The sequence below is a fragment of the Anolis carolinensis genome, unplaced genomic scaffold, assembly GCF_035594765.1.
Source record: "Anolis carolinensis isolate JA03-04 unplaced genomic scaffold, rAnoCar3.1.pri scaffold_11, whole genome shotgun sequence".
NCBI classification, from domain to species: domain Eukaryota; kingdom Metazoa; phylum Chordata; class Lepidosauria; order Squamata; family Dactyloidae; genus Anolis; species Anolis carolinensis.
Window position 1 is genome coordinate 6,839,179 of NW_026943822.1, and position 25,443 is coordinate 6,864,621.

Below are 25,443 nucleotides of genomic sequence, written 5' to 3' on the forward strand. Positions count from 1 at the left end.
CTATCTATCTATCTATCTATCTATCTATCTATCTATCTATCTATCTGTCTATCTATCATGTCTTTCTATCATATCTATGGCCATCTGTCTATGGTTCAATGGCCATCTGTTAGGAGGGATTAGACGATGCTTCCCGTTCATGGCAGAAGAGGACTGGAGGGGGCCTCTTCCAACTCTAGGATATGTGTGTGTGTGTGTGTGTGTGTGTGTATATTGCACGCCTGTCTGTCTGTCTGATATTTATCATATCTATGAGCATCCATCTATGGTCCAATGGCCATATGCCAGGAGGGGTTGGATGGTGTCTTCTTTTCATGGCAGAAGAGGGCTCTTCCAACTCTCAGAGAGATATATAGGCTATCATCTATCATATCTATGTCCATCTATCTATGGTTTGATGGCCATCTGCCAGGAGGGATTGGATGGTGCCTTCCTTCCTTCCATGGCAGAAGGGGGCTGGATGGGGTCTCTTCCAAATTTAGGGGAGATATATATATATATATATATATATATATATATATATATATATATATCTCACACATGCCTGTCTACCTACCTACCTACCTACCTGTCTATAATTTCTATGGCCTTCTGTTTATGGTTCAATGGCCATCTGTTAGGAGGGGTTGGATGGTGCCTTCCTTCCTTCCATGGCAGAAGGGGGCTGGATGGGGTCTCTTCCAAATTTAGGAGATATATATATATATATATATATATATATATATATATCACACATACCTGTCTATCAATTTACCTATGTACCTACCTACCTACCTACCTACCTACCTACCTATCTGTCTATAATTTCTATGGCCGTCTGTTTATGGTTCAATGGCCATCTGTCAGGAGGAATTGGATGGTGCCTTCCTTTCATGGCAGAAGGGGGCTCTTCCAACTTTACGATATGAGCTTCTCTCTATAATGTCTATCTATCATCTATGGAAATATCTATGGCAGTGGTTCTCAACCTGTGGGTCCTCAGGTATTTTGGCCTTCAACTCCCAGAAATCCTGGTAAACCGGTTGGGATTCAGACCACACCTGGAATACTGTGTCCAATTCTGGGCACCGCAGTTGAAGGGAGATGTTGACAAGCTGGAAAGCGTCCAGATGAAGGCAACTAAAATGATCAAAGGTCTGGAGAACAAGCCCTATGAGGAGAGGCTTAAAGAGCTGGGCATGTTTAGCCTGCAGAAGAGAAGGCTGAGAGGAGACATGATAGCCATGTACAAATACGTGAAGGGAAGTCATAGGGAGGAGGGAGCAAGCTTGTTTTCTGCAGCCCTGCAGACTAGGACACGGAACAATGGCTTCAAACTACAGGAAATGAGATTCCACCTGAACATCCGGAAGAACTTCCTGACTGTGAGAGCTGTTCACCAGTGGAACTCTCTGCCCCGGACTGTGGTGGAGGCTCCTTCTTTGGAGGCTTTTAAGCAGAGGCTGGATGGCCATCTGTCGTGGGTGCTTTGAATTTGATTTCCTGCTTCTTGGCAGGGGGTTGGACTGGATGGCCCATGAGGTCTCTTCCAACTCTACTATTCTATGATTCTATGATTCTATGATTCTGGGAGTTGTAGGCCAAAACACTTGGGGACCCACAGCTTGACAACCACTGATCTATAGTTCAATGGCCATCTGTCGGGAGGGGTTGGATAGTGCCTTCCTTCCATGGCTGGCCTGGATGGCTTATGGGGTCCCTTCCACCTCTGAGATTCTATGAGAGCCAAAGAAGCTAAAAAACGGGGAAGGTGGCCACTGAATCCTCTGCCTCTTTGCAGCCAGTGTGTGCATCTAACTGGGACTTTCCTCCCCGCTTTCCTCCCCAGGGCCTTGCATTGCTTGCAAGAATGAATGAATGAACGAACGAATGCGTGTACGCCACCCTGGACGCCTTCCTGGGACATAATGAAGACAGATGGCGTACCTGGCAACGCGGATCCCTGCCTTCTGTCTGAGGGCAAACGGATCAAAACGGGGAAAGGAGGGGGAACACAAAGCGGGCTTGCTGCATCCCACAGTTGGTTGCAATTGGGACCAAGCAGAGAAAGGCAGGCAAGAGAGAGGCTGAGAGAGCGCCTTTGCCAAAAGTAAAGGTGACCATGAACTATCCCTCATTCAGAAGACTGCTCTTCTCTCCTTTCAAGCAAACCTGTCTGCTTTATGTGCTGCCAATCTGCTCCTAGGAGTGGGCAGGATGCTTCGAAGCCGCCTAAATGCCATAGGCGCTTATACAAAATGCAAATTCATCAAGGTGCAATGGAAGGGGGAAAAATACATTTTAAAGGGATTGTTGCACAAGCGGGAAACGGCCAGTGGGATAGGGAATGGGCGGCCGTTCTCTTGATCTGCAGCCGTAGGACTTGCGTCTCTGTTGTTTTCTGATCCTCAGCCAAGGTCGATATTGGAAGGAATGCTTCTCCCTGCATATATAAACTCAGCCAAGGATTGAAGTACTGTATATACTCGAATATAAGCCTAGTTTTCAGCCCTCTTTTTAAGACTGAAAAAGCCCCCCTCGGCTTATACTCGGGTGAGGGTCCTGGTTGGCTTATATTTGGGTCAGCTTATATTCGAGAATATATGGTACATTTATTTTTTTTCTCTTTTATTATTGGTATTAATACATTTATTGGGTTGTTGTATGTCTTTCGGGCTGTGTGCCCATGTTCCAGAAGTATTCTCTCCTGACGTTTTGCCCACATCTATGGCAGGCATCCTCAGAGGTTGTGAGGTATGAAACGTCAGGAGAGAATACTTCTGGAACATGGCCACACAGCCCAAAAGACATACAACAACCCTGTGATCCCGGCCATGAAAGCCTTCGACAACACAATACATTTATTATTTTTCTCTATTATTGTTGCTACTATTACATTTATTTTACTCTATTTTATTATTAATACTTTTATTATTTCACTCTGATCTTATTATTATTATTATTATTGCATTTATTATTCTACTCTATTTATTATTACATGTATTATTTTCCTGTATTTATTATTATTACATGTATTATTTTACTCTATTATTATTAAAAGGATACATAAGGGCATTTACATTGAAGAAGATGAGAATAATGATTTGATCAGAGTTGGACAGTCTTATATTAAATTTGAGCTTTATGTAAATATTCAAAAACATTTCACCTATTGATGCCTCAATTAATGTAATTTTATTGGTATCTATTTTTATTTCTGAAATTTACCACCATGTAGTAATTACTGTATTTATGAATTTAGCACCAAAATATCACGATTTATTGAAAACATTGACTACAAAAATGCGTTGGATAATCCAGAACGTTGGATAAGCAAGTGTTGGATAAGTGAGACTCTACTGTACTCATCACATCAGGTGAAGTGTCCATAGTTTGCTCCACGTTTGCACTATCCTCAGGTGACATGTTCATAGTTCATCCCACATATGCATCATCCAGCAAGCTAAATCATTACTGTAGTTTGCATGACCTTATATTGTGAGCAAAGCGCAAATGTCAGGCAGAACATGGCCTGTCAACACTTTCAGAGAAAAACAAGATTTTTGACTAAGGGTCATCTAGGTAAGGGATTTTTAACGTCTTTAAATAAAAATTTGAAGAGCTGCTCCATTAAGTAGACCAATAGGTACTGCTTTGGGGGAAAGGTAACAGTGCTCCATGCAGTCATGCCAGCCACATGACCTTGGAGGTGTCACCGGACAATGCCGGCTCTTTGGTTTAGAAATGGAGATGAGCACCAACCCCCAGAGTCAGTCACGACTGGACTTAACGTCAGGGAAAACCTTTACCTTTACTAAAGCCTTTCCTTCTCTTTTGCAGCCAATGTTTATGGATGTATCTATACTGCAGAACAAATGCAGTTTGGGACTAATAATAATAATAATAATAATAATAATAATAATAATAATAATAAAAAATTGGAACTTATGCCTCAAGAACCACCTCCCAGCAGCAAAGAACTGGTGGAATCACAAACCTGCAAAAGTATTGGAAAATGAGCACGCAAAGATACTGTGGGACTTCCGAATCCAGACTGAAAAAGTTCTGGAACACAACACACCAGACATCACAGTTGTGGAAAAGAAAAAGGTTTGGATCATTGATGTTGCCATCCCAGGTGACAGTCATATTAACGAAAAACAACAGGAAAAACTCAGCCCCTATCAGGACCTCAAGATTGAACTTCAAAGACTCTGGCAGAAACCAGTGCAGGTGGTCCCGGTGATGACTGGCACACTGGGTGCTGTGCCAAAAGTTCTCAGCCGGCATTTGGAAACAATAGACATTGACAAAATTACGATCTGTCAACTCCAAAAGGCCACCCTACTGGGATCTGCGCACATCATCCAAAAATACATCACACAGTCCTAGACACTTGGGAACAACACTGCGAGGGTGAATGATAAATAGTCTTGACTTTTCTTAGTTTTCTGTCCAAATCGTCCAGTTCAATCTGTATTATTATTATTATTATTATTATTATTATTATTATTATTATTATTATTATTATTATTATTAGATTCCAAAGTGTGGTGAAGCAACATCCCAATGAAATTCATGGAAGAGTACTTTTTAGGGCAATTAGAAACAACTATGCGGATGGCTGTATTTTCCAAATATAATTCATGTATTATCTATAATTTACATTGTCTCTTGTTTCCAAGAGTTTCTTGGACTTCTGCTTGGGGTATTCTCTCCATTTCCCCCTTGAGATGGATGGAGCGGGCAGAGTCTAACTTCATGCAAAGCCTCCCTTCCCATGTTCTTCGGATGCGGCTTTCCCTTTGGGCGAACCCTCTCGAACGAAGCCAGCCAAGCCGGTGTTTGCATTAGATTTTTGTTTCCGTTTGGTCTTGGCGCCTAAATCTAATATATTTGATTCGATTTGGGTTCTTTGGATTAGTAAAAAAGAGATTAGCCAGGAAGAGGACCTTATCATTATTCAGCATTATTAATGATGTTGTCTCATCTTAGATTCCCCCAAACGAGAAAAACCCATAAATTTTACTTACGGTTGGAGGACGAAGGGGGAAAAAAAAGAGAAGGAATCTGAGAGTGATCTAACAAATATATAAATCCTTTCAAGTATTTAATATGTGTTAAGAGGACAGCAAGATAAATTCAATATTGAAAACCAATATCAGGTTTCCAATTATTTGCCATTTGTCATCTCTGATTGCTCAGACAGTATCTTTATTGAAAAGAATAAAGCGATTCATAAAGAGGCAAAGAACGAAATACAGAAAAGGCGGGGGGGGGGGGGGATAACCCACCGGTGTGCCGTGTTTTTCCCTTTTGTCATTACAGCCAACCATTATTTCTTCTAGAAACAAACTCCGGGCCTGTACTTAATCACTTGTGCTTTGATATTAGAGATATGATGAATTTATGAAGGGGAGAAACCGGTGTGTTTTTTTCCTGACAGCATATTTTTCTCCGAAGATCTGATTTTCTCCTCTCCAAAGAGAATGAAACGGGGAAGTCTTTCAACTTGGTTGAAAGTTAGAATGTGCAAGAAGGAGTGATCTCACCGATAAGTGTGATGGACTCAATGGTAAAGATGGCAATCATCATCATCATCATCATACCTGTGGTTGTAATAATGAGACCTGTATTCCTGGTTGATTCCTACTTTCGTAGCATTGTAAACCAAGGTTGAGGAGCGACTCTTCCATAGCCAATGGTTTCAACCATAGAATGGACTCATGCTCCGGATACATTTCAGGCACTGGATTGAGAAATAAATAATCATAAAATTACCATTTGTCACTTGCAAAAGGCCACCCTACTCGGATCTGCATGCATTATTCGCCAATACATCATACAGTCCTAGAAACTCAAGGTCTGTTATCCTTTCTTTTGAGGTCCAGACCTTGGAAACCTTTCTATGGATTTGAGCCAGAGCTCCATTATCCTTTAAGTTGAGGTTCACCATCTTAGAAGGGTCTATCATCCTTTCTATGGATAGGACCATTATCCTTTCTGTTGGGGTTCACCATCCTGAATAATTCCATAATTTTTATATGGATATGACTCAGAGCTTCATTATCCTTTGTGATGGGATTCAGTATCTTGGATAATCCTATCATCCTTTATATGGATAGGACCCCAAGATCCATTCTCCTTTCTGCTGAGGTTCAGGATCTTGGATAATCCCATCATCCTTTTCTATGGATAACACTCCAAGCTCCATTCTCCTTTCTGTTGAGGTTCAGGATCTTGGATAATCCCATCATCCTTTATATGGATAGGACCCCAAGATCCATTCTCCTTTATGCTGAGGTTCAGGATCTTGGATAATCCCATCATCCTTTTCTATGGATAACACTCCAAGCTCCATTCTCCTTTCTGCTGAGGTTCAGGATCTTGGATAATCCCATCATTCTTTTCTATGGAAAACACTCCAAGCTCCATTCTCCTTTATGCTGAGGTTCAGGATCTTGGATAATCCCATCATCCTTTTCTATGGATAACACTCCAAGCTCCATTTTCCTTTCTGTTGAGGTTCAGGATCTTGGATAATCCCATCATCTTTTTCTATGGATAACACTCCAAACTCCATTCTACTTTCTGCTGAGGTTCAGCCCCTTGGAAAGGCCCATTGCTGCCCTTTCTATGAATAGCGTTCAGCACTTCATTATCCCTTCAGTTGAGGTTCAGCTCCTTGGAAAGTAGCTTCGTCCTTGCTATTGATACAGAGTCAGGATTTTGCCAACTTGTGATGAAGTCCAGACTAAAACCCAAAGCGAATATATCCCACCAATACCCAATAACACCAGCTGCCACAGCTTGGCTCTGGGCCTTTGTTGCAAAAGGACCGTTGGGCCTTTAGATGCCGGCAGAAGGATCAGAAGGACTTCTGTCAACTATAACTTCCTAATTCTGGAAAAGAGTGCCAATGGGACATATGCAACGGAAATATGGGAAGACGTGTTTATCTCATCACAGTGTATCTACGTTACAGAACTGGTGCCATTTTGACCAATTCATGCAATGGAATCATAGGAATTTTGCAAGACTGTTCAATCGTGCTGATGTTTTGCCAAACGACAACTCCCATGATTCTTAGGCAAGATTTACCTGATCTGGCTCTTTGGTTTAATGTTTGCACAAGGTGAGTTTTGCATGTGTTGGAAAATGTTGAAATGATCTTGCTTTAGTAGTACAGTAGAGTCTCACTTATCCAACATAAACTGTTTGGCAGAACGTTGGATAAGCAAAAATGTTGGATTATAAGGAGAGAGTAAGGAAAAGCCTATTAAACATCAAATTATGTTATGATTTTACAAATTAAGTTCCAAAACATCATATTTTACAACAAATCGACGGAAAAAACAGTCAATACATGGCAATGTTATGCAGTAATTACTGTGTTTATGAATTTAGGACCAAAACATCACAATGTATTTAAAACATTGACTATAAAAACATTGACTACTAAAAAATTGACTACAAATAAAGATAAGGTAAAGGTAAAGGTTTCCCCTGACGTTAAGTCCAGTCATGTCTGACTCTGGGGGTTGGTGCTCATCTCCATTTCTAAGCCCAAGAGCCAGCGTTGTCTGTAGACACCTCCAAGATCATGTGGCCGGCATGACTGCATGGAGCGCCGTTACCTTCCCACCGAAGCGGTACCTATTTATCTACTCACATTTGCATGTGAGTAGATAAATAGGTAATAATATAATGAGTAGATAAATAGGTAATTTACAAATAAAGATAGAATTGCATAAAATGAACTTACAGTAACAACATTGTTGGAAGTTAAATCTGTAAAAAGTTCAGTTCTTTCTGCCTAGAGACAGGTTCTGGACAGGAGACAGACTGCCATGGATAATCCAGAATGTTGGATAAACAAACGTTGGATAAGTGGGACTCTACTGTATTATGCCTTCCATGCTATTCCTGTTCCTGGTATCCAAAGTTTCTATTAAAACCCAGGAGTAACTCTAATGAACTGAGGTGCGCTTAGACCAGGGGTCCCCAAAATAAGGCCCGGGGGCCGGATGCGGCCCATCAAAGCCATTAATCCGGCCCCCACGGCACAAGGGCAGAAGGGGGTTGGTCTAAATGACCCAAGGGGTCTCTTCTCCTCTTACAACCATTATTATTATTATTATTATTATTATTATTATTATTATTATTATTATTATTATTATTGAGGTTGGTTGGCCATCTGTCAGGGATGCTTTGCTTGTGCTTTCGGTGCACAGAGGCAGAAGGGGATTGGGCTCAATGGCCCAAGGGGTATCTTCCAACCCTATTATTATTATTATTATTATTATTATTATTATTATTATTATTATTAACATTGAGGCTGGGTGGCCATCTGTCAGGAGTGCTTTGCTTGTGCTTTCAGTGCACAAAGGCAGAAGAGGGTTGGACTCAATGGCCCAAGGGGTCTCTTCCAACCCTATTATTATTATTATTATTATTATTATTATTATTATTATTATTATTATTAACATTGAGGCTGGGTGGCCATCTGTCAGGGGTGCTTTGCTTGTGCTTTCGGTGCACAAAGGCAGAAGCGGGTTGGACTCAATGACCCAAAGGGTCTCTTCCAACCCTCTTTTTTATTATTGTTGTTGTTGTTATTATTAATACTATTATTAATTATTGCTCAGTGGCCAACTATAGTCCGTCCCTCCTACGGTCCGAAGGATCGTGAACTGGCCCCCTGTTTAAAAAGTTTGGGGAACCCTGGCTTAGACTGTTGAATTAATACAGTTTGATACCACTTTACCTGCTATGGTTCAATGCGATGGAATCATGGGAGTTTGCAGTTTGGCGGCGGATCAGAACTTTGGGGACAAGAAGGCGAAAGGTCTTGCAAAACTACAACACTTTCAATCCAGGAACAGAACACTTTTCCAATGTTGTTACATGTGGTAGTATTATCCAGGTGTTCCCAGTTGAGGCAGGCTTGGCTTCACAGGTGTCTCCAATATATCCTGCAAAAGCCTCCCAGCAAAAGCCCTTTCAGACTCACTTGCCCAAACAATATGAAGGAAAACAGGGAGCCCTACAGTGAGAGGACTATTCAAACCCACAGGTAGGGACTTATAGTTCACCAAGGTCTGTTTTGAATCCTGTGCCTCCCCAAACTACAATTCTCAGGGCTCCAGCTGCAGCCATTAAAGTGGAATCAATATTCCACAGCAAATATCACCTGAAATCTGGCTTTCCTTGGAATTAAAAGACAACAATGGTTCTCAAGAAGTCAATGCAACTCAGTGGAAGAGAAATGCAATAATAAAGAAGTCAGGTATGTTTCTAATCAAAGGTACTGAATATACTCAAGTATAAGCTTAGTTTTTCAGCTCTTTTTTAAGACTGAAAAAGCCCCCCTCGGCTTATACTCGGGTCAGGGTCCTGGTTGGCTTATATTTGGGTTAGATTATACTCAAGAATATATGGTACATTTATTAATTTTCTCTATTATTATTGGTATTATTATATTTATTATTTTTCTCTATTATTGTTGCTACTATTACATTTATTTTATTTTATCATTATTATTATTATTACATTTCTTATTTCACTCTGATATTATTATTATTATTATTATTGCATTTATTATTTTACTCTATTTATTATTACTTGTATTATTTTCCTGTATTTATTATTATTATTATTACATGTATTCTTTTGCTCTATTATTATTAAAAGGATACATAAACACATTTACATTGAAGAAGATGAGAATAATGATTGCATCAGAGTTGGACAGTCTTATCTTAAATGTGAGCTTTATGTAAATATTCAAAAACATTTAACCTACTGATGCCTCAACTAATGTAATTTTATTGGTATCTATTTTTATTTCTGAAATTTACCACCCTCGGCTTATACTGGAGTAAATGTTTTCCCAGTTTTTTTGTGGTAAAATTAGGTGCCTCGGCTTATATTCGGGTCGGCTTATACTCAAGTATATACGGTATTTTATTTACTTATAGGGACATGGGGTAGAGTTTATTTGATTTATTATTGGCATGTATAGAGAAAGGAATATTATGGGATTATTTTTGCTGTTGATTCAGCTGCTTTGTTTTCTGTCTCAAATTAGAGATAAAAAGATAATAATAATAATAATATAATAATAATAATAATAATAATAATATAGTTTTCAAAGTAGATAGAGTTTATTGATAGCGTTATTTGACAGAGGGAATATTATGGGATTCTGTAGTTAATTCTGTTGTTTCATTTTCTGTGTCTTAGAGATAAAAACGGGATATATTATTATTAGTATCATTAATAGCATTCATAGTATTGATATTAATATTTTAAAGGGGGAGATAGAGGCTTTAATTGGCAGGGGAAGTTATGGAGAGGGAATATAGTGGGGTTATTTTTGCATTTGCTTGTTTTGCTTTTTGTATCTCAATCTCGAGACTAATTATTATTATTATTATTTTCTACTTTACTGCTTGTGTTTATTTTATTAATAATAATAAAAAACTTTATTTGTATTCCGCCCTATCTTGCCAAGGGGACTCAGGACGGATTCCAACATACAGCAAACATTCAATGCCTCCATAAAACTAACAAATACTGACATAAAATCCCAGAGCAACCCCGCCAGTGAAAATAACATTAAAACCTAATATCAAATTATAGCCTAACATCAGTAAATGAAACCTAACATCAATAAATTAAACTACATGTAGTCAAACAAAATTATATAATAACACAAAAATCTAAACAAACAGCCACATTAATTTACAATAGCCAACTAGTGTTCACAAAACAGTATGGGTTGGTTGTGTAGTCAAACAATGATCATTGGGATGGTGAAGACTAGGAGAATTCACCAGCCATATTTGAGATGAGAGTGGGACTGAGAGCATGGCGTCTTCTGCTGACCACTGGTTTGTAAGAGGATACGCCTCAAGTCAAGTAGCCTGGACCTGAGCCATTTAGGACTTTAAAAATAATGACCAGCACTTTGTATTTAGCCTGGAAGCAGACTGGCAGGGGTCTCTGGTGGTGCAGTGAGTTAAAGCGCTGCGCTGCTGAACTTGTGGACCAAAAGGTCACAGGTTCGAATCTGGGGAGCGTTGTGAGCTCTTGCCATTAGCCCCAGCTTCTGCCAACCTAGCAGTTCGAAAACATGCAAATGTGAGTAGATTAATAGGTACCGCACCGGCGGGAAGGTAACAGCACTCCATGTAGTCATGCCAGTGGCCATATGATGTTGGAGGTATCTACGGACAACGCCTGCTCTTTGGCCTAGAAATGGAGATGAGCACCAACCCCCAGAGTCAGACACGACTGGACTTAATGTCAGGGGAAACCTTTACCTTACAGACTGGCAGCCAGTGGAGCTGCCACAACATGGGAATGGATCGCTCCCTGTTGGGGCTCCTGTTAGAAATCTGGCTGCCAACCTTTGAACCAGTTGAAGGTTCTGAACTATCTTCAAAGGCACGTGATGATGGTGATGGTGATGGTGATGGTGATGGTGATGATGATGATAGCCCAGGAGCAAGCCATCAGAACAAAGGCAATTAAGGCCAAGATCGAAAAATCAGCTGATGACCCAAAATGCAGACTGTGCAAGGAAACCGATGAAACCATTGATCATATCCTCAGCTGCTGTAAGAAAATCGCACAGACAGACTACAAACAGAGGCACAACTATGTGGCCCAAATGATTCATTGGAACTTATGCCTCAAGCACCACCTCCCAGCAGTAAAGAACTGATGGGATCACAAACTTGCAAAAGTATTGGAAAATGAGCACGCAAAGATACTGTGGGACTTCCGAATCCAGACTGACAAAGTTGTGGAACACAACACACCAGACATCACAGTTGTGGAAAAGAAAAAGGTTTGGATTAATGATGTCGCCATCCCAGGTGACAGTCGCATTGATGAAAAACAACAGAAAAAATGGATGCTCTCAGCCGCTCTCAGGACCTCAAGATCGAACTTCAAAGACTCTGGCAGAAACCAGTACAGGTGGTCCCGGTGGTGATGGGCACACTGGGTGCCGTGCCAAAAGATCTCAGCCGGCATTTGGAAACAATAAACATTGACAAAATTACGATCTGCCAACTGCAAAAGGCCACCCGACTGGGATCTGCACGCATCATCTGAAAATACATCACACAGTCCTAGACACTTGGGAAGTGTTCGACTTGTGATTTTGTGATATGAAATCCAGCATATCTATCTAGTTTGCTGTGTCATACTATGTCGTTGTGTCAATAATAATAATAATAATAATATTTTATTTATATTCTGCCTTATCTCCCAAGGGGAGTCAGGGCAGATCACAGTACACATACACACTGACTCTGGGGGTTGGTGCTCATCTCCATTTCTAAGCCAAAGAGCCGGCATTGTTCGTAGACACCTCCAAGATCATGTGGCCGGCATGACTGCATGGAGCGCCGTTACCTTCCCGCCGGAGCAGTACCTATTAATCTACTCACATTTGCATGTTTTCGAACTGCTAGGTTGGCAGGAGTGGGAGCTAAGAGCGGCCGCTCACGCCGCTCCCGGGGTTTGAACCTGGGACCTTTCGGTCTCCAGCTCAGTGCTTTAACACACTTTGCCACCGGGGCTCCTCGTGTGTGTGTGTGTATATGTGTGTGTGTGTGTGTATACACACACACACACACACACACACACACAGTAGAGTCTCACTTATCAAAGCCTCTGGATTATCCAAGCCATTTTTGTAGTCAATGTTTTCAATATATCATGATATTTTGGTGCTAAATTCGTAAATACAGTAATTACAGCATAACATTACTGCATATTGGACTACTTTTCTGCCAAATTTGTTGTATAACATGATGTTTTTGGTCCTTAATTTATAAAATCATAACCTAATTTGATGTTTAATAGGCTTTTCCTAAATCCCTCCTTATTCGCTTATCCAAGCTTCTGCCGGCCCGTTTAGCTTGGATAAGTGAGACTCTACTGTGTATATCTATATATATAAAAGAGTGATGGCATCAGGGCAGCGGACAAAACAACAAAACTACAGGCCCCCCAACCTTGACATTTGACAATACAACCCATCATCCATGGCTCTAGGTTGATACAACAAAAAGAAAAGAAAAATAAAGTCCTAATTAGAGGGAGAGGAATAATTGTTTTTATCCAATTGCTGCCAGTTACAAGGCTAAGTTCCGCCCACTTGGTCTCCTAGCAACCTACTCAGCCCAGGGGACAGGCACAAGAGTTTGGAGAGACCCCTAAGGGCCATCCAGCCCAACCCTTTCTACTATGCAGCAGGACACAATCCAAGCATTCACAACACATGGACAACATATAAATACTATACAATACTACACAGGGACATAAACCCCCTCTATCCTCACCACTTTCACAGTACACAAACAACCAAATGCATACTAAACATAAAGACAACCATACAACTGACATTCAATACCACCACTACCTCAACAAGTTCTCACCAACACCACCAGACAATGCCACAGCAACGCGTGGCCGGGCACAGCTAGTATATATATATAGCTGTTTTGAGTCTCCTTGTGCAGAGAAAAAACGAGGTATAAATAAACGTAATAATAATAATAATAATAATAATAATAATAATAATAATAAATATACATCACATAGTCCTAAACACTTGGGAAGTGTTCGACTTGTGATTTTGTGATACAAAATCCAGCACATATATCTTGTTTGCTGTGTATTTGTGTCAATAATAATAATAATAATAATAATAATAATAATAATAAATAATAACATATTCTTTTCTCCATTGGCAGAGAAAGCATTTGAATGGCAGAAGGTAAGTGCCAAATCCACAGATCTTATCCCCTTTTCTTTAAAAAAAAAGCACTGGATCTATTATTGAACTTTTGGGATCAATGAGACACCTTAAAGGACATTTCCCCTTTGATGCTTGAATTTTCCAAGAAACCTTTGCTGCGTTAAGCTGGTTTATTAAAATGGCTGATGTGAGCAGTCTGCTTTATGTATTTGTTCCTTTTTACGGCCGGAGTAACTACAGACTAGTAAATACAGGGTAGTTGATACTGCTTTTATTGCACCGTATTATGTTTTTTATTAGATTTGGTATAGCATTGCGAGGACTGTTACAACGAAGGCCGGTATAGAAAATGCAAGAGACAAATACATTTGTTTGCAAGGACACGCAATTGAGACTTGTCATTATTAGGAAGTCTTATTATTATAACTGTTGAGTCATCTTAAAATGTAAAAAAAGGGGGGAGCGAAATGTTTTAAATAAGTAAGCATTAAATATATCATAATATATTAATAATAGTATTTTTTCTTTGTTACCCGCCTCTACTAAAGGCTCAAGGTGGGGTACAACAGAGTCAAAACATAGGAACTGATCAGCAACAGAACATACTAGAGAGGTTTGTGGGGAATTCATCATGATTCATAGGAGTTGTAGGTACTGGGATGTATAGTTCACCTGCGAATTAAGAACACTCTGAACTCCACCAAAGATGGACCTGGAACTAACTTGGCATACAGAACCCCCATGACCAAGAAAAAATACTAGAGATCTTTGGAGGGATTTCTAGGAGTTCTAGTTCACCTACATCCAGCGCACACTATGAACCCAAACACCGATGGATCGGTACCAAACTTGGCGTGCATACCCGATATGCCCAAATTTGAATACTGGTGGGATTTGAGGGGAATTGGCTTGGACATTTTGGAGTTGTAGGAACTGGGATTTATAGTTCCCCTGCAATCAATTAGCACTGTAAACTCCACCATAGATGGAATTGGACTAAACTTGGCACACAGAGCCCCCATGGCTAGCAAAAAATACTGGAGGTCTTTGGGGGAAATTCACCTTGATTTGGGGGAGTTGTAGTTCACCTACATCTAGAGAGCACTGTGAAATCCAAACACCAATGGACCAGGCCCAAACTTGGCACACATAACTGATCTGCCGAAATTTTATTACTGGGAGGGGTTTGTGGGGAACTGACCTTCCTTTTTGGGAGTTGTAGTTCACCCACAACCAGGGAACAGTGGCCTCCACCAATTATGAACCTGGACCAAACTTGGCACACAGAACCCTCATGACCAACTCAGCCTACTGGAGCGTGGTTGACTTACTATAGTGAGAGTTGTAGTTTACCCTGCAGCCAGAGAGCACACTGAACCTCACCAATGATGCATCCAGAGCAAACTTACCCAACACAACAAACTTTAAGTACTGATGGAGTTTCTCCATTCTTTTCTATAGTACACAGCAAACAGAGGAATTGATAAGAAACTGAATGTACTAGAGAGGTCTGGGGAGAATTCACCATCTATATATATAAAAGAGTAATGAAATTTCGGCCTAGGACAAAACGACAAAACTGCACATCCCAGAAACACTAAACTTGGCAGCACAGCCCCTCATCCATGCCTCTACGTTCATACAACAAAAAGAAAAGAAAAATAAAGTCCTAATTAGAGGGAGAGGAATAATTGTTTTTGTTCCAATTGCTGACAGTTAGAAGGCTAAGCTCCGCCCACTTGGTCTCCTAGCAACCCACTCATCCCAGGGGACAGGCAGAGTTAGGCCTCACTTAGGCCTCTTCCACACTGCCTATAAAATACAGATTATCTGATTTTAACTGGATTATATGGCAGTGTAAACTCAAGGCTCTTCCACGCAGCTATACAACCCATTTATAATGGACTTAATGTCAGGGGAAAACCTTTACCCTTTACCTTAACTACCACCAATTCCTCAATACTTTATTTCCCATACCACCATACTTCGCCACAGCAACACGTGGCCAGGCACAGCTAGTGATGTATAAGAGTTGTAGGGACTGGGATGTATAGTTCACCTGCAATCTAAGAGCACTCTGAACCCCACCAATGATGGACCACGAACTAACTTGGTACACAGAACCCTCACATGGTGGAAGTTGTAGTTTACCCTACAGCCAGAAAGCACACTGAACCCCACTGATGATGCATCTAGAGCAAACTTGAGTTGTAGTTCACCCACAACCTTATGCATTTTGTACAATTAAAAATTGACTTTTTCAAATAACTTGAGCAACACCGGGTACCCAAGCTAGTATAATATCAAATAAAATCAGATCAAATCTGTATGCTATTAAGACCAACATGGCTTCCATTCTGTGGAATTTTGGGATTTGTAGTTTGGGGTAAAATTGCAAGACCTATTTTTCCCATTTGTTTTCCAACTTGTGTTGGGCTTCAGAGAGTTGTAATTTGGAGAAGTCCCAACACTTTTTGGCAGATCTTGGGAAACTACAACTCCCACGGTTCCACTACATTGAGCCGTTGCATTGAAAGCGGCGTCAAACCACATTCATTCTGCAGTGTGGGCCCAAAATACAGCACTGCAACTCTTTGGTTGCAAAAACAAAGGACTTCCCAAACTATAACTCCCAGGACTTCATTGCCGAAACCTGTGAGAGTTGTAGTTTCGCAGCTCTTTATGAAAAGAGAGAGAAGGAGAGGGTTAAAGAGCCAAATGTGCAAATCGCTGCTTATTTCCTTTTCTGATTTCTTTGCTTTCCCCCCCAAATATTCTAATGCAAATAATCCAAAGAAGCCATTAAGATGCTCCTTTATTTATTCAATACAGCCATGGCCCGATTTCAATCAATATTCAATGGCCTTCAATTCCCTCCCGTAATTTAATCAGCCATTCCTGATTTATTATTGATGGGGTGGCCTAATAGGAAGTTTGCGATCTGATTGTTTTGGGAAGGAAGGAGATCATTTCCAAAGTGGGGGGAAAGAAGAAAACTGAATAGTTTTCATCATATATATAAAAGTTGGCACGTTTTCCCCATTCGTGCCTCTTCGAACTCTGCAGCACTGCTGGTCACAGCTGACCTCCAATTAGAGCGCTCAAGGGCCAGGGCTTCCCAGTTCTCAGTGTCTATGCCACAGTTTTTAAATCTCTTTTCCTGCCCACCAACATTATGTTTCCCGTTCTTGAGTTTGGAGTAGAGTAGCTGCTTTGGGAGACGGTGATCTTTGGGCATTCGGACAACGTGGCCAGTCCAGCGGAGTTGATGGCGTAGGAGCATCGCTTCAATGCTGGTGGTCTTTGCTTCCTCAAGCACGCTGACATTTGTCCGCCTGTCTTCCCAAGAGATTTGCAGGATTTTCCTGAGGCAATACTGATGGAAACGCTCCAGGAGTTGAGTGTGACGTCTATAGACCGTCCACGTTTCACAGGCGTAGAGCAGGGTTGGGAGGGGAATGGCTTTATAAACAAGCACCTTGGTGTCCCTATGGATGTCCCGGTCATCAAACACTCTCTGCTTCATTCGGAAAAAAGCTGCACTCGCAGAGCTCAGGCGGTGTTGTATTTCAGTGTCGATGTTGACTTTTGTGGAGAGGTGGCTGCCAAGGGAGCAGAAATGGTCAATGTTTTCTAATGTGACACCATTAAGCTGTAATCCTGGCATTGCAGAGGGAGTAGCTGGTGCCTGTTGGAAGAGCACTTTGGTTTTCTCGATGTTCAATGAGAGGCCGAGCTTCTCGTATGCTTCTGCGAAGGTGTTTAGAGTGGCTTGTAGGTCTTCTTCTGAATGTGCACAGACTATGGAAAGCACACTGTGGCCAAAAGCCTTTGGAGCACTCTCAGTCGCCTGTCACCCTTGTCCCAGCACCCTTGTCCCAGCATAATGCCAAGAGGACAGCCCGAGGATTACGGGAAGGGGTTTGAGGAAGTTGCCCCATATACCACCTTCTTCCCGCTATTAGGATGGGGCGAGCATCCCCCTCCTTATGCTGAGAGGACAACCTGAGGATAACCCGGGCCCTCTTCCATCCAGCGTGTGCCTGGCCCTCCTCCCTCCTGGTCAGGCCTGCAATGTGGCCCCAAGGAAAAACAGTTTTCCCATGACTGGATTAGATGAACCAGTGGGAGACATCACAGTTTCCTCTTGCAATTCAGGTCAAATTTATTTATTTATTATTTATTTACAGTATTTATATTCCACCCTTCTCACCCCGAAGGGGACTCAGGGCGGATCACATTATACACACATAGGAAAAACATTCAATGCCCATAAACACATCAAACAGACACTGAGACAGACAGACTCAGAGGCAATTTAACCTTCTCCTGAGGGAATGTTCGATTCTGGCCACAGGGGGGAGCAGCTGCTTCATCATCCACTCTGATGGCACTTCCTCATTCCAGGTCATAAATTAGTTAAACTTGCCTCCCCACTTTTATAAGTGGTACCTTATTTCCTACTTGATAGATGCAACTATCTTTCGGGTTGCTAGGTCAGCAACGAGCAGGGGCTATTTTTTATTTTTAATTGACGGGTGCTCACCCCGCCACGGGCTGGCCTCGAACTCATGACCTCATGGTCAGAGTGATTTATTGCAGCTGCTGAACAGCCTGTGCCACAGCCCGGCCCCAAATCCCTCTGCCCACCCCATACCACCACCACCCTGCTTCTGAGGCTTTGCCTGCTGGTTGTGGGTAGTTGATCACTTCCACTAAGTCAGCTATTACTGCCATTGCAATGTAAATTGGTAGAAAGGTGGGTAATGATAGTTAATCATCCAAATATGGTTGACATAGTTCTTGCAGTTCTGGAGGGACTCTATGTTTGCGTCTCATAGACTTGGCAGGGGAATTTGGTTAATCAATGACAAGATTGAAATCAAACTAGAGACTAAAACAGTTTTATGTTAAGACTTATGTGAAGGGTTGCCTTTTTGTACATCTGCATGTTAGGAACTGTTTATTTAACGTGATTCAACGCTGCGACAGCAATTTTGATTGTTATTAAATCAACAATAAGACTTTGTCTGGTTTTTATTTCTATTTGACATAACTGGAACTTAAATTATAAATAGGAATAGTTTTTCCATAATACCTTTGTAAGTGTTGCCAAGTGCATTCCTTTATGTTAAGAACTATACTAATGTAGTGAATGAGAATACAAGTAGTGGATACCTAAAGTAAAGTATTCATTGCAATATATACTACTAGTAAACGTAAGAGATTCCATAGGGCTATGATCTACCACTGTTTCTAGTCAAATCCAATTTAGATTGACGTTAATATGACACCATAATCCCCTTCTTTTGCAGCTTGTATAACAAGTGCTACTAAAAGTTGTTTATATAGAAGATAATATTACATTGCCAACATAGTACTTACATATTATATACCATACTTTCCTTTTTACGTTTCCCTGTAGATTATAGACATCTGCGTTTTGAGTTAATCAATGAGTAAACCAGGAGTTTCTTTTTGACCAGAAAGATTTCGGGGGTGGTTTGGTCCCCTAAAGCGCTCCCTTGGCTACAAGCTTGGTGCCAGGCATGCCGTTGAGCGTTTGGGAGCTCGGCTTCGGTCGGGGGGCGGCGCTCTGCCCATGCTCAGAGGCTGCGGGGTTGGGGTTGGCTGGGCTTCGGGGGAAGCTCCGCCCCTGATGCCAGGAGGAGGAGGAGGAGGAGGAGGAGGCTTTCCGGCGGCCGCCGCAACTTTCCCCGACCGGCAGGCAGCATCTCCGGCACCTTCTCCTTGGCGCCTTGGCTTCAACGGGAGCCTTCCTCTTCGCCTTCCTCTTCCTCGGCCCCCAGGTAAGAAGAGCCTTTGCAGCCTCCTTTGCAGCCTCCGGAGCCCACCTTCCAAGCAGCAGCAGGGAGGAGGAGGAGGAGGAGGAGGCACCGGGGTCTTCGGCAGAGAAGCCCCTTCCAAACCTTGGCAGCTCCCAAGTTCCCGGTCCCCGCGAAGAACTCTCTCCTTCCTTCCTTCCTTCCTCCCTTCCTTCCCCCCCTCCTTCTCTCCTCCCTCTCTCCCTTCTTTCTTTCCTTCCTTCCTTCCTTCTCTCAGCCCTTCCATCCTTCCTTGTCTCCTTCCTTTACTCTCTCCTTCCTACTTCCTTCCTTCCTTCCTTCCTTCCTTCCTTCCTTCCTTCCTTCCTTCCTTCCTTCCTTCCTTCCTTCCTTCCTTCCTTGTCTCCTTCCTTCCTTCTCTCCTTCCTTCCTTCCTTCCTTCCTTCCTTCCTTCCTTCCTTCCTTCCTTCTCTCATCCCTTCCATCCTTGTCTCTTTCCTTCTCTCCTTCCATCCTTCCTTCTTTCCTTCCTTCCTTCTCTCCTTCCTTCCTTCCTTCTCTCATCCCTTCCATCCTTGTCTCCTTCCTTCTTTCCTTCCTTCCTTCTCTCCTTCCATCCTTCCTTCTTTCCTTCCTTCCTTCTCTCCTTCCTTCCTTCCTTCTCTCATCCCTTCCATCCTTGTCTCCTTCCTTCTTTCCTTCCTTCCTTCTCTCCTTCCATCCTTCCTTCTCTCCTTCCTTCCTTCCTTCTCTCATCCCTTCCATCCTTGTCTCCTTCCTTCTTTCCTTCTTTCCTTCCTTCCTTCTCTCCTTCCATCCTTCCTTCTCTCCTTCCTTCCTTCTCTCCTTCCTTCCTTCCTTCTCTCATCCCTTCCATCCTTGTCTCCTTCCTTCTTTCCTTCCTTCCTTCTCTCCTTCCATCCTTCCTTCTCTCCTTCCTTCCTTCCTTCTCTCATCCCTTCCATCCTTGTCTCCTTCCTTCTTTCCTTCTTTCCTTCCTTCCTTCTCTCCTTCCATCCTTCCTTCTCTCCTTCCTTCCTTCTCTCCTTCCTTCCTTCCTTCTCTCATCCCTTCCATCCTTGTCTCCTTCCTTCTTTCCTTCCTTCCTTCTCTCCTTCCTTCCTTCCTTCTCTCCTTCCTTTATTCTCTCCTTCCTACCTACCTCCTTCCTTCCTTCTCTCCTTCCATCCTTCCTTCTCTCCTTCCTTCCTTCTCTCCTTCCTACCTACCTCCTTCCTTCCTTCTCTCCTTCCATCCTTCCTTCTCTCATCCCTTCCATCCTTGTCTCCTTCCTTCTTTCCTTCCTTTCTTCTCTCCTTCCATCCTTCCTTCTTCCTTTATTCTCTCCTTCCTACCTACATCCTTCCTTCCTTCCTTCTCTCCTTCTCTCCTTCCATCCTTTTCTCATCCCTTCCATCCTTGTCTCCTTCCTTCTTCTATCCTTCCTTCTCTCATCCTTTCCATCCTTGTCTCCTTCCTTCTTTCCTTCCTTCTCACCTTCCTTCCTTCCCCCTTTTGGCTCAAGTTCCTAGTCCCTTCCAAGGCTTTCTTTCTCTTTCTCAATCTTCTTCCTCATCCCTATTTTCACCCCTTTCATCATGATAATGTCCAGCATCAGCATCCGCACCTTCATCCTCCTCGTCTTCATTGTCTTCATCCTCCTCGTCTTTAATAATTTTCATCCTCCTCCTTCTCTTCATCTACCTCCTCCTTTCTGTCTTCCTCCTCCATTTCCATCTTCTTTATCCTCATCTTCACCCTTTCCACCATATCATCATCATCATCATCATTGTTAGATTCGTCCTCCTGCTCGTCTTCATCCCCATCATCCTCTTCTTCTCCATCATCTTCACCCTCCTCATCTTCATCCCCACTCTCTTCATCTCCATCCTCTTCATCCTCCTCATCTTTATCATTTTGATCATTTTCATAATATTAATCTTCATCTCCATCCTCATCACCCTCCTCATCTTTATCATTTCCATCATCATCATCATCTTCGCCTCCCCATCTTCATCTCCATCATCAGGATCTTCATCCTCCTCATCTCCATCATCTCCACCATATCTTCATCCCCATCATCCTTCCCTTCGTCTCCATCATCTTCATCCTTCTTATCTTTTATCATTTCCATCCTCATCTCCATCCTCTTCATCTTCCTCTTCTTGTCTTTCGCCTCCTCTTCATTTCCATGTTCTTCATCTTCCTCATTTCTATCATTTCCATCATCAACATTATATTCGTCCTCCTCATCTTCATCCCTATCATCATCCTCTTCATCCCCACCTTCACCTTCTTCATCTTTATCTTTTCCATCATCTTCATCATCATCATCTTAATCCTCCTCAACTTTATCATTTCTATCATCGTTATATTCATCCTCCTCCTTGTCTTCATCTCCACCATCATCCTCTTCATCATTTTCACTCTCATTATCTTTATCATTTCCATTATTATATTTATTCTCCACTTCATCTTAATCTCCATCATCATCCTCTTCATTTCCATAATCTTCATCATCCTCTTCATTTCCATCTTCTTCATCATCCTCTTCATTTCCATCTTCTTCACCCTCATCCCTTTCCTCCTCATCTTCATCTCCATCATCATGATCATGATCATCATCATCATCATCATCATCATCATCATCATCATCATATTCATCCTCCTCTTCATCTTCATCTCCATCATCATCCATCTCCATCATCTTCACCCACCTTATCTTTATCATTTCCATTGCCATTATATTCATTCTCCTCTTCGTCGTCTTCTCCATCATCATCCTCTTCATCTCCATGATATTCATCCTCCTCATCTGTATCATTTCCATCATCATAATATTAATCCTCATCTTCATCTCCATCATCATCTTCATCCTCAGCTCCATCATCTTCCTCTTTATCTCCATCCTCTTCATCCTCCTCATCTTTATGATTTCCATCAGCATCCTCAACTTCATCTCCATCATCATCTTCCTCCTCTTCTTCATCTCCATCACCTTCGTCTTCATCTCCATCCTCCTTGTCTTTGTCATCTCCATCATCATCTTCATCTCCATCATCATAGTCCTCCTCATTTTCATCTCCATCACCTTCATCTGCATCCTCCTCGTCTTTATCATCTCCATCATCAGCTTCATCTCCATCATCATAATCCTCCTCATCTTCATCTCCATCACCTTCCTCTTCATCTCCATCCTCCTTGTCTTTATCATCTCCATCTTCATCTCCATCATCATAGTCCTCCTCATCTTCATCTCCATCACCTTCCTCTTCATCTCCATCCTCCTCGTCTTTATCATCTTCATCTCCATCATCATAGCCCTCCTCATCTTCATCTCCATCATCTTCCTCTTCATCTCTATCCTCTCCATCCTCCTCATCTTTATCATTTCCATCTCCATCATCATCTCCATCATCTTCCTCCTCATCTTCATCTCCATCCTCTTCCTCCCGCTCCCACTTCCTTGACCACTTTCCAGACCTTCCCTTTCCTAAGACAGATGCCCGAGAACCTTTCCATTCATGTTGTTGAGCTTCTTTATGACTAAAGTTTAAGGCGAATTATTCCTTGGGAATTCCTCGCCAGGATCAGAACTCAAAAAGCTGCCATGAAGAAGAGGAGGGACCCGGAGGCACCTCTTTGGCCAGGAGTTTCACATGTGAAGATTCCCATAGGGTGCCCAAAGTCTGCTTTCCCTTGAGTCAAGTCTTGGGGAACTTCTCTTTGCCTTTCCCTTGCACAAAAGGCCGGTCTCCATCCTTTTCCGAAACCCCTGCAGTTTCCCTCTGCTCCACATTCCCTCCACGCAGCATCAGCAGCATTGGTTTGATGAATGGGGTTTCCCTGGGGGTGGCTGAGAAAGAGGAGAAGGAGGGACAATGCAGGGCCTATTTCGGTGCGTGTCGAATGCAATGTTGTGGGGGAAAGACATGGCTGAGCATGTGCAAGAGAGACATTGATGGCTTCCTATCGATTGGCCATATTGATACAAGGCAGCTCTGAAACTCAAAGCAAAGTTGCGTTCAGAGCCAGCCTTTTTGGGGGATCCCATGTACGGACCAGAGTTGGCATAGCAGCCAATGTAAGGATGCTTTTCTATCTTGTCTCTTTGGGGGTTATATCTGCATGCCGAACTCTTGCAGAGGAGGAAAAATCAGGTTTCCTCCTCCTTGAGTTCCTTGCCATGAATGTAGATGAAGCGGCTCCGGCAAGTTTAATTGATTCCATGCAATCCCCAAACAAACCCCTTGGGTCAGCAGATTTGTGTCCTCCCGCCTTGCATTAATCCCCTTGCCTTCGAAAGCTTGCCTTTTGTCTATATACTCCTCGTCCCATATGCTAAGGATATATCATGTGTTAGAATTGGGTAGAAGAATCGGTTGGCGTGCTTGTGGCTTTTATTTTGGACTCTGTCAAGTCATGCGGCGCCTTGCGAATGGCCAAGAGAATAATTGCAAGCCAGAAAGCACCAGATGATTGCTCTGGAGGTTTTTAAGCTGGGTGGTTATCTGTCGGGAGGGTTTTGATTGTGTCTTTCTTCCTTGAAGAAAGGATTAGGATTGGATGACCTTTTGGGGGTCTCTTCCAACCTTAGTATTCTTTGACACTCTTTCTCTATTAACCTTGTAATGTCTATGAGGCTAAATAGCCATCTGTTGGGAGGGTTTTGATGGTGTCTTTCTTTTTATTTATTTATTATTTATTTTATTTACAGCATTTATATTCCGTCCGTCCTCACCCTGAAGGGGACTCAGGGCGGATCACATTACACATATAGGCAAACATTCAATGCCTTTTAACATAGAACAAAGACAAACAAACATAGGCTCCGAGCGAGCCTCGAACTCATGACCTCCTGGTCAGAGTGATTCATTGCAGTTGCTCTCCAGCCTGCGCCACAGCCCGAGCCCTTTCTTGGAAGAAAGGGGTTGGATTGGATGACCTTTGGGGGTCTCTTCCAACCTTAGCATTCTTTGACTCTCTTTCTCTATTAACCTTGTAATGTCTATGAGGCTAAATGGCCATCTGTTGGGAGGGTTTTGATGGTGTCTTTCTTCCTGGAAGAAAGGGGTTGGATTGGTTGACTTTTGGGGGTCTCTTCCAACCTTAGCATTGTTTGACTCTTTCACTATTAACCTTCTGTTGTCTCTGAGGCTAAATGGTCATCTGTTGGGAGGGTTTGGATAGTGTCTTTATGGCAGAATTGGGTTGGACTGGATCGCCTCGAGGGTCTCTTCCAACCTTAGTATTCTTTGATCCTCTCTTTTCCATGAACCTTGTCATATCTATGAGGCTAAATGGCCATCAGTCAGGAGGGTTTTGATGGTGTCTTTCTGCCTGGAAGAAGCAGGTTGGACTGGATGACCTTTGGGGGTCCCTTCCAACCTTAGCATTCTTTAATCCTATTTCGCAGTGACCTTTCTAATGTCTCCGAGACTAAATGGCCTTCTGTCGGGAGGGTTTGGATGGTGTCTTTATGGCGGATTTGGGTTGGACTGGATGGCCTTTGAGGTCCCCTTCCAACCTTAGCCATCATTGATCCTGTTTTGCGATGAACTTTCTATTGCCTCTGAGGCTAAATGGCTATATATTGGGAAGGTTTTGATAGTGACTTTCTTCCTGGAAGAAAGGGGTTGGTCTGGATGACCTTAGGATGTCCTTTCCTGCTCTACACATCTATTTTTAAAGTAACTCATTCAGTTTTATTTGACAGTCCTTCATTCGGCATAATGGAAGGGGCCATTGCAAGATATTGAGGGAGCAATTATAATTTGGAACGGACGGATGAATATATATATATATATATATATATATATATATAGCATGCATGTTGCCATTTGCAAGCTCTCTTCCCTTGGGAAGGCATTTCCATCAAAGTGTATCTTAGCGGAGCAA

The 25,443-nt window shown here is 42.3% G+C and overlaps 1 protein-coding gene across 10 annotated transcripts in view; it reads left to right on the top strand.

The window, feature by feature from the left end:
* Window positions 1-8,975: 8,975 nt before the first annotated feature.
* The window catches only part of megf11 (multiple EGF like domains 11), a 578,352-nt gene continuing 561,884 nt past the window's right edge, over window positions 8,976-25,443 (top strand). For 8 of the 10 annotated variants that reach the window (XR_010000925.1, XM_062963272.1, XM_062963277.1 and 5 more), the window contains exon 1: window positions 19,439-19,569. The gene's annotated coding sequence lies outside the window, so the exon portion shown is untranslated. Of the gene's footprint in view, window positions 9,269-13,754; window positions 13,778-19,438; window positions 19,570-25,443 lie in introns of those variants that run through there. The other 2 variants (XM_062963273.1, XM_062963274.1) reach the window with 2 other exon arrangements.